The following is a 7,536-nucleotide window of genomic DNA, read 5'->3' as shown; positions in this document are numbered from 1 at the left end:
CAGCAGTCAGAGCACATGAGTGGCAGCAGACGATGTTGGGACAGTCAGAGTAACTGTGGTATGAGTGATCAGAGCAACATATCTGGTGTGGGGCTTGGTGACTCTGGGCTGTGGGTGCCCATGGCTGGGGGAAAGGAGGGGGCTCATTCTGGTCAGAGAAACACATACACACGCACGTTGCACTTCCTGGCAGCCCCCTGCTCACCTGCCTTGGCAGTCAAAGGACAGCCATGAAGCTGTGGTCTGTGGCCAGGAGACCAGCTGAAGGGCCATAACCCTTTTCCTAATTTCCTATGAAAGGTAATTACCAGGAAGGCTGGGTTTATACCCTCTTCTCAAACCTTCCACTTCATGCAGGTTTTGCATGGGCCCTGTCAGTTCCTGAGAAGGCCAGACCAAAAATGGGCAGATACAGCCCCATAGCCAACCCTACTGAGCTGACCACAGATGCAGCCCAGGGAATCTCCACATATGCACACTGAGAGCCATCACCACCATGATCAGTCAGAGACACGAGCTGTAAGAGGTGGCCAAATCAAACATTTGGCTACACAAAGTACTGTAAGGGCTGGGACCGCTCCCCAGAAAGACCTGGTCAGTTGCTCTGAGACATGTACTGCATGAAGAAGTAAAATAACCCATTATGAGTAAAAGAACCATTTCACAGAGACTATGTTAGCCTTATGCCTTCTCTTTTGCCAGCAACCTCTCCCTTGTGCTAGGAAACATTCACCCAATGTGCAGCAGAGATTAGATATTACATCACTGGCCAAGAAAATGCCAAGTGATAAAGCCCTGATAGGATTCCCCTCCCCTATTGTCTCTGCGATTCCAATGTCTTTCCTTCATAGCTGTGAAAGCATGTGAACGCAACAGGCCTAGCTGGGAGCTGAGGAAAAGCCAAGACCATTTGACTTTGCCACATTGGTGAGCTGAGCCCCTTTCCCTAAGGTCAGCACTGGTGACTGCATTGGAACTGGCTCTGGCCAGGACACTGGGGCACAGCAGAGCTTCTGCTGTGTGTTAACTGGGTTGGCAGCCCCTGAAGTGGGTAGGTCGTCACTCCTACCGCATGCTATGGGGCAGAGGAAGGGCCACAGCACTGTCCCAGTGGCAGACAAAGGGGAAGGTGAGTGTTGGGTCAGCAAAGGAGTCATGATGAGGACTTGGTTGTCTGTAATCCTAATGTTTCTCTCTTGGGCTCCTCTGAATATTCCTGCCCAGTTGTTCTCTGATCAGTCATACGACCACTGTCTATCATCTTTGAAAGATTAGAGCAATCAGGGGAGGTTCCTGATGACTGGAAAAAGGGAAATGTCAAAGGGCAAGAAGGGCAAGAAAGAAAATCCAGGTAACTACAGGTTGGTCAGTCTGGCCTCAGTACCTGGGAAGGTGATGTATCATATCACCTTAAAGGTCATTTTAAAATACCCGGAGGACAAGAAAGTGATTGGGAAGAGGCCAATATGGATTTATCAAGGCCAAATCATACCTGACTTGGTTTCTGGCCATGCCAGAGGTCTCCCCAGTAGCTGACAGCACTTCCTTTCTGACCCTGAAGGTACCAGTAAGAGTGCACAAGAGAAGTGCACACAACTCTCAGCTTGAAAGGCATAAGGTCGTGATGAAACCTTGGTTCCTCCAGGTAGAGACACAACATAATTATACTTGGGTCAGACCATTCTGGAAGTTACTGCTTTGGGAATCACAAGCACCAAATACTGTTGCAGAGGGTGGAGCTATCTCAAAGATTCAGCATCTCTTTTCTTTTACAGAAGAAGGTGAGAAAGAAAGGAGAGGGACACTGGGGGAAGAGCTGGGAGTCTCCCCAAGACCAGAACTCTCAGGAATTGGCTGGACTGGCCCGTGGAGTTGAGGTCACCAGGATCTGTAGTAACCTGATGTAATTTTTCAACAAATGGCAAGAGGGGTCAGCAGGGATCACAGACCATAGCGGGCATGTAGCCAGGCTGGTAAGGTTTGATTCCTCCAGCCATCTCTACCCTACCCAAGCCTGTTCTGGAAACCAAGCAGCTGGGACAGGGTCAAGTTTGCCCTCTTACCCAGTGGGGTGTTTTCCAGGAAAATTGCTGCTCACCACCTCTGAGAGCCCATTGCTGGGCTCTCACAGCTGCTGGTTCAGGACTGGGAAGCAGAATTTGCAGCTGAGGAAAGCCTTGGCATTTCCTGTCCCTAGGCCAGGTGGCAGAGACTCTGGCATGGCCAGAGTCACCAGAGAAGGGATGGAGACACTGACCCTTTGAAGAGTATGCCAGATGGCCTGTGCCATGCTATTATAAGAAATAAATTTGGAGCTTGAAGACATGTGAGTCATCACACATGTGAAGTTATGTTCACATACATGAAGTTATGAAAATATGTGGGTGTGGTGCTTTGGGATGTAAAGTAGCTATGGTGTTTTCTCTGTGCATTCAGACTCCTGCTTGAGGATGTTACTAAAGGCAAAATGAGTACTATAACAAGATACAATATGGAACTGGTTTATAAAAAAACCCTATATCTCACTTGGCCAGACATGAAGTGGTAAGTATATCTGAGGCACACACATGCTTTGAATAAAGCCATGACTAGCTCCACCCATATAATATCATATATTTAATATAGCTTAACTAAACCATGTGCTTGACATCAGCACATATAAATAGGCTATTCATAATGTAAATATTAAGCTTGTGGGGAAATTGGATCAGGTTGATGTATCTCACATCTATCCTAGAGAAACAATCCAGTGCATTGCCCACAAATGTTTCTTCTTGAATTTCATACCAATGGTGACAAATATCCAAGCTAAGAATCACCCCACCAGAAGATGGAGCTGCTCTTTGTCCTATTTGAGTCCACCTGAATAAATCTTCCTCAATTTTAGGTGAAGTTTCAAACCCAGTTCTTTCCTTGATGTACTACATTGTTTCTTCATTTAAACCAAACAGGAATCACACCATTAATATAAAATCTTTCTCAGTTTGCTATAGCTTGTTAACAATATTCTTATAACCATCTCAGGAGTTCCAGAATCTCCTACTGTTTCTTCACTCTCTTCCAGTGCAAGACCACAAAAACTCCTGAAAGCTCAAATAAACAAAATTGTAGACATTCACATACCATGTTTTTATAATGATAATCTGAGGATTTACAAGTATAACCTGTGGCATCCCCAGTGTTCTTCTGGTGGACAGATGCCTGTAGGCCTTCATCTCATGGCTGAGATAGCTGCATGTAGCATCATGTTTTTTTCTGGAATGACACATGCCTTCAGCTGATGGTCCAGGATGCCAAGCTGAAACAGAAATTGATCATGAGTATTAGCAAAGTGGAATAGTAGAGTGCCTTGGACAAAGGAGCACTCAGGTAGGGGGTGCACAAACCAATCTATCACTGGGTACATGAGACTGCCTGGCCAGTCAGTGACTCTCACACAGTGTTAAGGGCCTGCAGATGCAACAGAGCTAAAGGGGCAGGTGATTGGAAGGAGCACTGTAGACTTTTATGGGGAGAACCAGGAAAAATGTTTAGCTAAAATTCTCCTTTTTCAGTTGTTCAAGCTTCCTCTTCTCATCTCTTCAGCTGCCATTAACTCATAGGCCTTCACTCCCCTGCTGAGTCCCCTGTCAAAGGAAGAGCAAATCCTGATTTTTCTAAGGAAAACAAAAGCCTGAAAAATCCACTGTTTTTTTCCTACCTCACCCAGAACACAGAATACAAGGAATTTCTATTTTTCTGTTTCAAAAGACCTGACTGCTGAAAGTCGGGAGTTCAGACACAGGACGTCTTCAGAAGCCATTCAGACCTGAGTAAATCTACAAGGAGCTCCTGCCAGCATCAAGTCCTGGACTTTAGTCTATACAGGTTATGAAACAGCTGAAAGAAGGAAGCCTGCTTCCTCCATCTTGAAACTATATCAGGAACCACACCTGTGCCAAGCTCAATAACCTAGGAACACCTGTGGCAACTTTCCTTTCTCTGCTCATGCTCCTTGGGCCAAAGGCATCATCCCTGGGCTCCTGGGGACTCCAGCACAGGGTTCCAGAAAGGCACAGCCAGATTTCCGTCCACTCATGCTGGACACCCACCAGACAGCTGAAGCTGTGCTGTGCTGTGCCCAGCAATCCCTGGCTGCCAGGAGAGTTCCTCTGGGTTCACAGCATGTGCCATAAAACCCACCATTCTGCCCCTGTCCTGGACAGCTGTCCTGGGTGTTGCTGCCACAGCACAGCCAGATATTGAATTCCCCAACAGCTGAATGGGTACAAAATGTTACCCAGCACGAGCTCACTTCAGTCACAAGAGGAGTTGCATCTCATATCCACAGGAGCTTTGCTCAAAACAGGGGCAATGAACACGAGGTACAAAGCTGGAAGGAGTCAGCCCTAATAACACTGCCAGGCAGTACAGTGGTGCAGCCCTACATCTCYACCTGTGGTGCTGCTTTCTTTTCAGAGACATCTATCTGGCTCTCAGAGCTGCAAAACTGAGAATACACGAGAAATATAATGAAATCTCTTGTGAAAGGGAGGATCTTGGAAAGTTCTGGTCAGCTTCCCCCAAATCAGCTCTGAGAGTTGAAAGGTTCCCTTTACAAGACACAGGATTGTTCAGAGGCTCTTCTAGGGCAGGCTTCAACCAGTGCTGAGCTGTCAAGTCCCTGCTCTCAATGAGAGTCAGTCCTCTGAACATGTCCAGCATGCCCAGGTATAGATGCAATGAAAGTAGGAGGCTAGAATGAGACAGGCACCTCCCAAGAAGTACAGCAAATGTGTGCTGCACTGCCTTCATACCTGGAGGGAATCCTCTCTGGAGTTGAACAACCAACCTGAGCTGTGGGCTGCAACCCACACCCACATGACCAAGGGATTCTCCTGCTGTTGAGAGCAAGCACCATAAGCAGGGTGTGGGAGAACCTGGGAGACACATAAAAGTCAAAGCAGCAGTCAGGAGCAGGAAGAGCAGTGGCAAGATGGGAGTCCACCTAGTTACTTGATGCAGGAGGGAGGCCATTGCACTCTTCTGCCTTCTCCCACTTTTCCAGGACTCCCAGCTCTGCACGTCTTGGGCAATGTGAAAAGGTGTGAACTGCTCCTAGATCAGGATGGGAGATGGGACTTGCTTCACGTGACACTCTGCTATGTGCATAAAATGGATTCCTCATCCATCCCTTCTCTAACAGCCCCTGTTCCAACCCTTGGGGAGTTTCCACATGCAGACAAACCAGAACACAGAAAAAAGTGGAACGTTTCCTGTTCACTGACCGCAGACTGCCCTCCAGAGGGGAAATTCCCACACCCTTTCCTGTGGCTTTCATCTCAGTGGCAAACAGCAAAGGTTCTGGGACTCGCTGGTCTGTCATATCTGGAGGGAGGCAACAAACAGAAGGATTTAATCCCATGGCTGTGCAGCAAACATCTCAGCCAAATGCTGAGAGCAATGCTCCGATATTAAGACCAGAGCCAAACTGCGTGACCACTACCATTGTTTCTGCACACTCCTGCAGAAGTATCTGCCTTCTCCACCTAGTCCAGTTTGGGMACTTCTGTTTGTGGCCTGCAACACTCTCTGTATGAGCAGAAATGGCACAGCCCAGTCCTGCATGCAGTCCTGGGTTCTGGCAAAAAAAATCACCCAACTCTCAAAACATCCCTTGGATCTGGGGGAGCTGGAACAGTGTTTTCGTGTGTAATACTGCCCTCTCCTGACAGTATTACTGAGGACTTTGTTTTTACTCCATTCCCTCCTATTTCATTTTAAAATCTGTTTTCTTCCACTCACTTCTATGTTATGTCATTGCTTTCTTCTCTATTTCAGCTAACGTACAGCTATACAATATGCAAATACACCTTCTCTGCTCCACAAAGTCTCGAAACACTAAAATTGCTGATATGCTTAGCTGCAGTCATTTCTGATTATGGGTATGTCATGCTGTCATGCTATGAAGGCTCGATAGCAACGACTGAGACAGTAATATAATAATAATAATAAAAAAGATGTTTATTTCCTCACACAAGTTCTTGGATTAGTAACATCCATTAAAATAATGCGATTACTAATTTAGGAAGGATAACACAAAACCATCAGTTACTAATTTAGAAAGGATAACCTGAAACCATCGATTACTGCATTATTAATTGGAAGGACTGCTTATCCCTACTTGAAAGCTAGCTTGTTCGCTCTCCTAGTGAGAGGACTCTCAACCTCGAGGAGTTACCTTAACCCAGCGTCCCAGGAAAAGGGGAGGGGGGGGAATACTCACGGTCCAGCCGGAGAGGATGRTCAGGTCACGTTCCCGTCCCTGCTCAAACTCTCCTAGCTCCCAAGTCTCTTTTTATATGGCTGGGGCTCTGGGCAAACACTGCTTTTGCTGACTTTTAGCAAGTTTCGCAATCACAGGACTGTCTGTTTGTCTGCTTGGGAGGACCCTGCTAGCGAGGCAAGACCACAACACCTCCGTATTGYTTCTTCCCTCCCCGGGGGGTCCGTGCAGATTCCAGGTGGCAGACTTCTTCAGTCTTGTTAATGCTGCCATTCACGTCAGCTCTTGTGCTATCAGTTCTTCTGCATATCAATTGACAAACTTCAGTCCTGTTAACTCTTCACTCGCCCGTCAGGGTAAAATTGACACAGGGCAGTCTGTTGGCTCACCCCAGCATGGCCAAACCCTGCATTCAGCCAGGGCAGGTCTACAGAGTCTCAGCACCCACATGTTGCTGGGGACTGGGACAGTCAAGCCCCCAGCCAGGCCCAGAGCCCCCAGTGGTTCAGCTGCACCCCCCAGATGGGCTTCTGTCCCCCCACATCCCAGTGTTTGGAGGCAGAGGGGAGGTCCCTGGTCCATCCAAGGGGAAATTGGGGGGTCCCTGGTCAGACTCAGGCAAGGCTGTAGGCCTGGGGAGGGCCCAGGTTTATCATGGGAAAGGTTGAGGGGCTGGGAGGCCCTTGCTTGTCCCAGGGGAGGTTGGGGGAGATTAGGTGTGACTTGCTCCTGACAGGTTGTATGGCAGAACTATGAAGAGAGACTAGCTTCTCTGAGGTTTAAGCTGGCTCAGGCACGTGGTTCCCATGGTGTAAGCTCTGCTCAGCTTTCAGGTACAATAGAGTTTTTTTGTTTCCACCTTTTCCCTGTTGGGTTTTTCTTAATTTAGTTTATTGAGTTTTCTTTGTCTTCAGACTTTGCCCTGCACTTGCATAACTGTGGTTAAGTCTCCGCTGTGCCAGTTAATTGCAAGCCACCAGCACTTGTCGAAGAACTGGTCTACCACTTCCAGGGCAGCTCTTGGGAGCAGCTGTGTGCCTTCCTTCTCTCTGCTGGCCTTGCCTCAGCCATCCCCAGCCCTGGAAACCATGAGTTTTCAAAGGCTGATGGAAGTTTCTCTTTCCTTTTGAGGAAAGAGAAGTTTCCTTTCTCTTTCCTTTCCCTTTCCTTTCTCCCTTCTGTTCTGCCCATCTCCTGTCATCCTGTCTAGTTCCCGTTTTTACGGTGGGCCTATTTCAGGTGGCCTTGTCAGATGGAACAGATTTCATGCT

This window comes from Apteryx rowi, unplaced genomic scaffold, assembly GCF_003343035.1.
Source record: "Apteryx rowi isolate R43461 unplaced genomic scaffold, aptRow1 scaffold_492, whole genome shotgun sequence".
In the NCBI taxonomy this organism is placed as follows: Eukaryota; Metazoa; Chordata; class Aves; order Apterygiformes; family Apterygidae; genus Apteryx; species Apteryx rowi.
This window is presented reverse-complemented; position numbering follows the sequence as displayed.